Source organism: Orycteropus afer, unplaced genomic scaffold, assembly GCF_000298275.1.
Source record: "Orycteropus afer afer isolate SDZICR_OR568_19922 unplaced genomic scaffold, OryAfe1.0 scaffold00143, whole genome shotgun sequence".
In the NCBI taxonomy this organism is placed as follows: domain Eukaryota; kingdom Metazoa; phylum Chordata; class Mammalia; order Tubulidentata; family Orycteropodidae; genus Orycteropus; species Orycteropus afer.
The window spans coordinates 6131201-6142264 of record NW_006921730.1 but is presented as its reverse complement, the minus strand read 5'-3'; positions in this window follow the sequence as shown (position 1 = coordinate 6142264).

The window sequence follows — 11064 nt, the reverse complement described above, 5'->3', positions numbered from 1 at the left end:
ATTTGGTTTAGGCCTCCTGACCTCACAAGGCCTTGTAGGGCGAAAGGGTAAGTTCTTTTACAGTCTAGGCTGTGAATCCTGCCGGGGTTCAGAGAAATGGAAGTAAGTGAGCCTGGCGATTTGCAGGTCCCCAAAGAGCAAGACTGGGCAATCTATTCCTGTAAAGATACTGCCTGGAAAACCCAAGGAGGGATCTCTATGAGTCCAATCCACTCCAGGGCAGTGAGTTTGGTTTTTTGTTTTTTGTAAAAGAGCAAGGTCTCCCTCTTGTGGTCAGAGGAGAAACAGCAGTTCCACAAGCTGGTTCCAGCAGGTTTTTTATTACATGAATTCTGGGGTCAGGAATTTGGAGATGGCTTGTGTCTGTTTCATAATGTCTATGGCTTCATCTAGGGGTGAATCAACAACTGGGGCCTGGAATCATCTGGAGGTATATTCTTTTACACACCTGGGCATGGATGCTGACTGTCACCTAGGGTCTCAGCTTAGCCTCTGGCAGCTTTCTTTCCACATGTCTTCTCCATATGGGTTAGTTTGTACTTTCTCACACCATGACACCTGGGTTCCTAGTGAGGATCCCAAGGAAGCAAAATGGAAATGCATAGAACGTTTTAAGATCTAGCTGCAGAAGTCACAGAGCATCATTTCTACCAATTAATTTTGTAATTAGCTGAGGCAATAAAAATCTGCACTTTCAAGGAGAAACGTAGATAACACTCAGTGGGAGGAGCATCAAGATCACATTGTAAGAAGAGCATTCAGGATGGAAAAGATTGATGGTCATCTCTAGAAAATACAACCTGCCACGTCGTCCACTAGGTTGTTTGATGGATACTGTCTGGTGGATATAGACATGGGACACAAAGATCTACCTACTCCTTTAGATCCATTGGCATGCTTCTTCCTCAGATCTCAGACATCTAATGTAATATCCTCTAGGCCCTTGATCCAGTCAAACACATTATTCGCCATTGTTCAGCAGTCTGTTTATCCTTATCTCAGACTACTTCTGTCTCCATTCAAAGGAAATAACTAAATGTATTGTCTTGAAGTTCCACCACTCCCCCTCACCACCACTGTCCTTTAGGTTCCCTCCCTGACAGTCCATTTTCACCTCCTACTAACACACTAAATTTGAACAAGTCTTGAGTACTTTCTTTCAGCTTCATGAGCTGCTCACAGGGAATACCCATAGGTGTGAGCTGAGGGACACAATAGACATGGAGGTCTGGGCCACCTGTTCACATATCTTACTTGTGACTTCTGACCCCATGTGAGTCTGATCCCGTGTATACCATTTCTATTTTTCAGTGGATTGCTGCTGTGCTGATCTAATATTGCTCAAGTTATTGTATCTTGAGTCAGTTACTTAACTGGTCATAGCATCTCTGATCATATAGTCATTTGATGTCCTACAGTCAAGTGCTCAGTTTCCATGAGAGATCGGTATCATGCTAGTAGCTACTTTTCAAATGATAAAAACAGTCTTGGCTGCAGAAGATATAGCCTTACTCTAGAACCCTAGAGTGTGTGCTGTGACTCTTTAGGACCTATGAGAGTCTCCACACAGCATCGTTATCTATCACCTGGCACCTTCTGATCTGCTAGGTCACGTAGCAGCAGCGTAGCTTGCCTAACAGCCTGGATATGCTTCACAGCTCTCTCTTCTCTTCACCACATTCCAAACTGGTAGCCTTCTGAGTCCCCTGATGTATGGCTCAGAGCAGTATTTGCAAGCATGGCAAGTGCTATCTGCAAAGTCCAAAGAAGTCCACCAAACAGTTTCTCTTTCTTAGTAGTAGAAGAAAAATGTCCAGATCACCAGAATCCTAAAAATTTGATTAACATTGCAGGCTCCTGAATATTTTTAATTTATCTCTTGCCCTTTGACATGCATGTATTTTACTAGGAAATCCACAGTATTTACCACTGCCTTGCCTCTAGATCTAATTAACCCAGTGTCATTGATACAATGAATTAGTATGATGTTGTGAGGAAGAGTCAGACAATCAAAATTTTTTTGGACGATATTATGACAAAGAGCAGGAGGGTTAACTAGCCCTGAGAGCATTCATAGGAAAGTACTCATAGTGTTGAGTAAACGGAACTCAATCTTCCCAAACTGCTCTTGATCCTTTTTCCTGATAGGAACTGAATAGAACACATTTGCCAGATCAAAATTCACATATGAAGTGCTGGAGGCTATGTTGATTGGTTCCATTAAAGATCCAACAAGTACTCATGCTTGGAGATACCATTTGAATAGTTTACAGTACCATTATCAGTACTAGTTCCCTGAAGTCGATTTAACTCATGGCAACACTATGTGTGCCAGAGAAGAACTATGTTCCATAGGGTTTCCAGTGGTTCATTTTATAGAAATAGATCTCCAGGCCTTTGTTCCAAGGAGCCTCTGGGTGGACTTAAACCTACAAGCTCTTGGTTAGCAGCCAAGCACATCAACCATATGCACCAGCCACCAACTACTAGTTTACAATCCTCATTGCCGTCAAGTTAATTCTGAGTCATAGCAACTCTACAGGACAGAGTGTAACTGATCCACAGGGTTTCCAAGGCTGTAATCTTGTGAAGCAGACTGCCACATCATTCTTCATGGAGCAGCTGATAGGTTCAAACCACTGAACTTTCAGTTAGCGGCTGAGCACTTAGCCACTACACCACCAGGGCCCCTAGTTCACAGTAGCCCATCACAGCTTGCCAAGGCCATTTCTTTGGGGGGGTCAAACTGTTCAAATGAACCACCTCCATCTTTTAAGTCTTCTAGATTTCCACTGATGAGATATCGCTTCCGTGAATGAGGTGGGTAGAGGCACTTTCAGGGACTTCTGCGTGTTTTCTTACCACACAGACCAGAGGACCAATGTGATGGTTTTACCTGCTGCTAAGTATACCCATCCCAATTACAAGACTGAAGAAATGACCATGAGTTAGGTTGGTGGATCTTTTGGGGCCAGTGTGAAACAGATTCAGGCCAGAATTTGATCACCTGGCCTTTGTTTGCCCTACTCTAACAAGGATTATGGTGGCAGTTCAGATCCTCTCGTATTAATGTCAGTTCATAGTGTATCCAAGAGCCCTTGAAAGAAGGTGGATTTATTCCATCTCCACAATGTACAATTACTCTGATAAATGGCAGTAGGTCCCTTTGAAAAAGGTTTGGGGAAATATTTATTTTATGTACTTGTGATGGGAGTTCTGGTAGCATAGTGCCTAAGACACTTGACTGCTAACCAGAAGGCTGGCGGTTCAAACCCACCAGCCACTCCTCGAAAGGAAGGTTGGGCAATCCTACTTCTGTAGTGATACTGCCTTGGAGGGGTTGCTATGAGTCGGGGCCGACTCGATAGCACATAACAACAACAACAACATACTTGTGATAGGAGCTCTGATGACAAAGTGGTTAAAGTATTCGGCTGCTAGCCCAAAGATCAGCAGATCAAACCCACCAGCCATCCCATGGGAAAAAGATGAGGCAATCTGGTACCTTAAAGATTTATAGCCTTGGAAACCCTATGGGACAGCTCTACTCTGTCCTATAGGGTTACTCTGAGTCAGAATTGACTCAATGGCAGTGGGGTTTTGGGTTATATATGTGGTGTTGTAGGGTATCTAGATTCCTTTTAATTGATGGATTCTGGGTTTGAGACCTGGCTTATATCTAGAAACAGGCCTAGAGATAATGTTTTTCCATTCTGCACCTCACATTTGCCTTCTGCTCATCAGCTTTTGATTTTGGTTTGTTTGTTGTGTACGTCAAGCAATTCCCTCATTAGCTTCCCCTCTGTCGGTGAAAAGTCTAAGATATAATGATATCGGAATGGAGTTCCTACGTGGTGTAGCTGATTAAAGTGTGTTCACTGCTAGCCAAAAGGCTGGTGGTTCAAGTCCACCCAGAGGCACTTCAGAAGAAAGCCTTCATAATCTACTTCTGAAAACTCAGCCATTGAGAACTCTGTGGAGTACAGCTCTACACTGACACACATGAGGTCTCCATGAGTTGGAATCTACTCAATGGCAATGAGTTTGGTTTTTGATGTAAAAATAGGAAGGAAAATGACCAATGAACAGAAGAGAGGGTCTGAAAATTGTCCCACAGACACATGGACAGTTGGCTTATGGCAGAGTTGTTACTGCAGATCCCTAGGAAAAGGAAATACTAGTGCTGGGACTGCTGGTTATTCATATAGAAAAAGTGAAATTGTAACCAACTCTAATGCCATACACAAAAACTAATTCCAGATGGATTCATTGTTACGGAATGAATTGTACCACTCAAAAATATGTGTTGTAAATCCTAACCCCTATACACCAATGGAAGCAGTAGTCAGGACATCAGACAACATATAGCACTGGGCAAATCAAGTGCTGAAAGCAAAGATGTCTTCTTGAAGACTAAGGTGCACCCAATGCAAGCCATGGTATTTTCAATTGCCTCGTATGCATGTGAGAGCTGGACAATGAATAAAGAAGACCAAGGAAGAGTTGATGCTTTTGAGTTGTGGTGCTGGCGAGGAATGTTGAAAGTACCATGGACTGCTAAAAGATCTAATAAATCTGTCCTGGAGGAAGTGCAGTCGGAATGCTTCTTGGAAGCAAGAATGGTCAGACTTCGTCTCACCTACTTTGGTCATGTTGTAAGAAGGGATCATTCCCTGGAGAAGGATGTCATGCTTGGTAAGGTGGAGGGTCAATGAAAGAGGGGAAGGCCCTCAACAAAATGGATTGACACAGTGGCTGCAGCAATGGGATCAAGTATAGCAAGGATTGTGGGGCTGGCGCAGGACCGGGCGGTATTTTGTTCTGCTGTGCATAGGATCCTTATGAGTCAGAAACAACTTGATGGCACCCAACAACAACAACAACAACAACATACCTGTGGATGTAATCCCATTTGGTAATAGAGGTTTTTTTTGTTATGTTAATGAGACATATTCAGTGTAGGGTATGTCTTAACTCAATTATTCTTGAGATAGAAAAGAGTAGATTAGGCACAGAAGCAAGCAAGACCTGATGGGGGAAGACTGATGCATGAAGATCGCCAAGAAACTGAGGAACAGAAGCTGAAGAGACAAAGGTCTTCCCTTAGAGACAGTGCCCTGAATTTGGTCCTCTAGCCTCTTAAATTCTGAGAAATAAAGTTCTGTTTGTTAAAGCTACCCATTTGTAGCATTTCTGTTACAGCAGCACTATAACTAAGACACTCATGTTACAATATAAATTCTAAGGAATTCCTTGGTTCCACGTAGATGTGAAAGATGGTGTGTGTGTGTGTTTCAGTGGTTCTTTATTATGGAAAAAATCACTACAAAAATTCACTTGATGAGTCCATGAAAAAAACAACCTTAATAAAATACAGATTTCTATTGCAGAAATTTCGTGTCAACCTACCTAATCAATTGCCATCATTTCTCCTCTTGTGATTTCTTCCAATCCCAGAAATCTGTCATTGCCCAGAGTGAGAGTAAATCAGATCTAAGAATTCTTTAAGAAAGCAGATTTCTCCAGTGCCATTTAGGACTTAATGAAACAGAGTAAGTAAGTAGGACCTAGGGAAGTAGGACTTAGGAGTTCTTTCTTTCTTTATTTATTTTTTAATCAAATCCTTCCAGAAAAATCTACTATGCAGCCAGAATTGGGAATCACTCTTAGACCATTATGAAATCTCAGACTTTATTGAGACAATAGAAGCTGCAAGACAAAAATACTTTCACTTCCTGCTATCAAATCCCATTGCAGTGAAGTGACTCTGCTCCCATCAAAGAGTGTCTTCCTCACTTGGTTCTGGATCTACATCTGCTTCTCCCCTGACAGGATCTGACCCCTGCAATTGTAAGGTGGAGAGTCAACAAAAGAGGGAAAGGCCCTCAACGAGATGGATTGACTCTCTTCCTTGCCTCTCGGTTGTGCTTCTTTGTTTTGGGTTCACTCTTCCCTCTTGCTTCTGTGACTTGCCCCTTTGCTTGGCTCTCTCCTCTTCTCCCTTGGCCATCTCCTTCTAGTCCTTTTGGCCTCCCCTCCTCCACATGACTTCTAAATAATGAGGTTTAGGAACCCTTTTCTGTTTTCTATGCTAAGTGACCTCATCTGTCCCACTTCACTTTATATCCTTTTCTACCATCACATTCCAAGGCACTGCTGTCTCCCTTGGAACACTGCCACAGCCTCCAATCTGATCCTCCTGTTTCTACTCTCGCACTGCTCTTTCTACACAAAAGCTAGCTTTGAAAATGTAAGCAGACCTGGAGTCTGAAAGTCTCCCCCAGAAGTTACCTACAGCATACAGAAAACAGGTGAAATTCTTACCATGGCTGGTAAGTCTGGTCCTTGCCTCCCTTTCCAACCTCATCTCCTTCATTAACACTACTTCATTAACCTTCCCAGCCAATGATTACTATTGCTGTTTATTTACTCTACAGCACTTTTATCATTTATGTATGTATTTATTGTCTGTTTGTACCTGGTCAAAGACCAAACTCATCATTTCTCCCCCAAAACTTCCTTCTTTCTGGTTTTACTAATTCTTTCTATGGTGTTATCATGTTTTCCATTTTTAAAACTTGAAACTAGGAGTTTCTTTGACTTCTCTATTCTCCACCACTCTTTTTCCAAATGATTACCACACATGGACAGTCATGGTCATCACTTCAGATCCTCTCTTTCTTCTATACTGTACCCCTCTCATCCAGTGGGTGTCTATCATGTGTGGGTCACAGACCACTTTGGGATTGTTAGAAAAGCCATGAACCCTCAGTTCATGGGAAACAACTTCATGGGTGGGTGATTCAAGTAAGTTATTTATTTTCTGTGCTTTAGTTTCCCCATTTATAAAATGGAAGGAATAACAGTACAAACCTGCTGTGGTGGTGTGCTGTAGAGTCAATTCTGACTCACAATGACTGAGTGTGAGAGAACTTTCCCACAGGGGTTCCAGGACTGAACTCTTTGCAGGAGGATATCACCAGGCCTTTTCTCCCATGGAGCTGTGTTGGGTTAGAACCACTGATCTTTGCTTTTTGTGCCCCTCAGCCTACTTTGAAATCAGCACAGCCATTGGAGTAGAGTTCTGGGCATGTTGTTAGCATCTCATCTCAAGCATGTTGAGGAATGTCACTGTGCTTTTTTCCTCAGGTCTTTCTCCAAGGGCTGACCAGCCTGGAAGTATCCAGAGTTCACATCCCAAAGACAGCCCTCAACCAATGGGGATGAAAGTCTGTCAAAAATGCCCTAGCTTCCCATCCTTCATGGGGACAATTTGGAGGCATATTCTACATACTTCCTTAGAGGGTGCCCAACAAGATTAAGCCTGTTATTACCCATAGCAATAACCAGTTTAATATGCATCCTTCCTTTCTGTCTCACTCTCTCTGGCTTCCCTCTTGTGCCCTGGGATCACCTCCCACAGAAACTATCTACACCCATGCTCTTGTCATAGGCTCTGCTTTCAAGGGAGCACAAGTGAAGGCCAAAACTGATCAGTTAGGGTCCTGGTAGGAAACAAATAGCCTTCCCTTAAGTTGGTGAAAAGAACTTAGTAAAGGGAGTGTTTACAAAGATGAGGTAGTGTTAGGGAAACAAAAACGGATGGTGTAGAACCCTAGGGCTAGTAACAGTGAAGAGCAATTACCACACCACAGTCTAGTTATAGACCCTGAAGAAAGAATTCTGTGAAGAGGACTGCCTAGTTGGAGCTGTAACCTGTAGTAAAGGGAGCAGGGCCAGGACTGGGGTGGGCAAGCAGATGGCTGAGGCACAAAATTTAAGGAAGCAGTCACTGTAAGGTTTTCCTAAGTATCACCATGAGAAGAGCCTCCTTAAATTTTGTGTCCTAGATGCCTTAGGCACCATTCCCTGGAGAAGGATATCATACATGGTAAAGTAGAGGGTCAGCGAAAAATGGGAAGACCCTCAACAAGATGGACTGACACAGTGTCTGGAATAATGGGCTCAAATATAGCAAGGATTGTGAGGATGGTGCATGAACAGGCAGCGTTTCATTCTGCTGTACATAGTGTTGCAATGAGTTGGAGCCAACTCGGTGACACCTAACAACAACAGGTGCCTACTTATGGATAACATTGAGAACAATGGGAATTCCAGAACACTTAATTGTGCTCATGAGGAACCTGTACATAGACCAAGAGGCAGCAGTTTGAACAGAACAAGGGGATACTGCCTGGTTTAAAATCAGAAAAGGTGTGCATCAGGGTTGTATCCTTTCACCATACTTATTCAATCTGTATGCTGAACAAATAATTCGAGAAGCTGGACTACATGAAGAAGAATGCAGCATCAGGATTGCAGGAAAACTCATTAACAACCTGCAATGTGCAGATGACACAACCTTGCTTGCTGAAAGCAAAAAGGACTTGAAGCACTTAACTGATGAAAATCAAAGACTGCAGCCTTCATAAAGAAAGCAAAAATCCTCACAACTGGACCAATAAGTAACATCATGATAAATGGAGAAAAGATTAAAGTTAAGAAAGATTTCGTTTTAATTAGATCCATAATCAATGCCCATGGAAGCAGCAATCAAGAAATCAAAGGATTTATTGCTTCAGGTAAACCTGTTGCAAAAGACCTTTTTAAAGTGTTGAAAGTAAATATGTCACTTTGAAGACTAAGGTGCATCTGCCACAAGCCATGGTATTTTCAATACCCTCATATGCATGTGAAAGCTAGACAATAAATATGAATAAAGAAGACTGAAGAAGAATCGATGCCTTTGAATTATGGTGTTGGTGAAGAATATTGAATATACATACCACTGACTGCCAAAAGAGCAAATAAATCTGTCTTGGAAGAAGTACATTCAAAATGCTCCTTGGAAGGGAGGACAGCACGACTTCCACTAATGTACTTTGGACATGTTATCAGGACATGTCCATGGAGAAGAACATCATGCTTGGTTAAGCATATGGTCAGCAAAAAAGAGGAAGACCCTCAATGAGATTGACTGACATAATGGCTGCAATAGTGGGCTCAAAGATAACAATTGCAAGAATGGTGTAGGACTGGGCAGTGTTTTGTTCTGTTGTACATAGGGTCACTATGTGTTGGAACCAGTTAGACAACATCTAACAACAAAAACAACAGATGCCTACTTAAGGAGCCTGAGTGGTGCACGGTTACACTCTTGGCTGCTAACCAAAAGGTGGGCCATTTGAACCTAACAGCCACTCTGCAGGAGAAAAGATCCAGCAATTTACTCCCATGAAAATTACAGTCAATGGGGCTATTCTGTTGTATTAGGTTGCTATGATTCAGAATTGACTCAATGGCACAAAACACCAAGTGCCTGATTGTCTCACTCCAGTCCCATTTTTGAAAGGGAGCCATGGCAGGGTCCCATTTTTCTCTCATCCTGATTCTTTATTGGCGCCTGCATTTTGTTGAACCCAAATCTGAAAACAGAGCTCTGTCTTCTAGCCTTTATTAGCCTTCTGGGACATAGAAAGGTAGAGTGGCACATGGAAGATATTCAACACAGCACCTCATTGAATTATGATGACGATGTGATGAATTAAGATACAGAGAGGTATCTCAAACATATCGTTATTGCAAATGTTACCATTTTGATGCAAATTACCCATATGATGCATAAATTTTAATATATTATCAGGGAGTTCATAGACTCTGATGTATATTTATGGACTGGATTCATGAACCTCAAAGTAAGAACCTCTGCCCTAATAAATCCCTTTTCATTGTATGGTAGGTATTCACCTAACAACCTTCCCATTTTCCCTCTCCCTTTATTCAGTCCTTCCCAATATTTTCACATGATGGCACCCATAGAAAATGGAAATATTTGTACAACACACTAGAGTGAAGAGATGAGGCTGCTCTCAACCTTGGGACACTGGTATAGTGGTGCTGCTGGCCCCAAAGGTTGAGGATATCCGAATCTTGGCATACCCACGTGTGGTAGTTAAGGTTGTACGTCAACTTTGGTGGGCCATGGTCTTGAGTCCTTGGCATCTGGATGTAGTTATTCCCCCTGATGAAATTGTATCCCTTCACAATTGAATCTGCTGTGAGCAGCTAAGTAGTTGCCTCTGGGGTGTGGCCTGCTTCCAGTGTAGATGGAGAGCTTTGAGGAAAGTCTCTAGCTTTTTGGCACATCTGGATCTTGCATTTGGACAAGTCTTCATCTCCAGTTCCTGCACTTGGAGCAGTGGCCTATTGGGTTGCTTACCAATCTTGGGATTATACCATTTTACCTACTGACTTTGGGTTCATCAACCTCAGTAGCCAGCAGCTCTCTGAGTTAGGAGATGCATCTAGCTCCAGTGGGCCTAGAATAAGAGATAGAGCTGAAAGCCAAAGTTGAGGGGCCTTCACTCAGCTCCTAGAGGAAGCACCCTGAATTTGGACTTCTAGACTCCTAAACTGGAAGAGAATAAACTCCTATTTGTTAAGCCATCAACTTGTGGTATTTCTGTTATACAGTACTAGAGAACTAAGATACCATGCCAGATCTATTATCTATCTATTAGAAAAGCCAAGTAACACCAATTAGGCTTTTCTAAAATGATACTTCCATCATGTTCTTTGCCTCTGAACAATAATATACAGAATTCTTCATCTGATACTCATAGTTGAGGCATAGAATTAGAAACCCCCCAGTCACTGCCATCAAATAAATTCTGAGTCATAGGGACCCCACAGGACAAAGTAGAACCCCTGCTTCATAGGGGTTCCAAGGCTGTAAATCTTTACAGAAGCAGATCGCCTCATCTTTCTCCTGTGGAGTGGCTGATGGTTTTCGACTGCCAACGTTTTGGCTAGCAGCTTAACCACTGCACCACCAGAGCTCCTTATAGAATTAGAAGGGAACTGATAAATTAATCTCATTTATTCCCTTTACTTTACAGATGAACAAAGGGATGCCCAAGAAGCCCAAACCTAATAAAATCCAAACACATTGCCTTTGAGCCTATTTCAACATATAATGACCCTGTAGGACAGAGTAGAACTGTTCCATAGGGTTTCCAAAGCTGTAAATCTTTTACAGAAGCAAACTGCATCATCTTTCTCCTC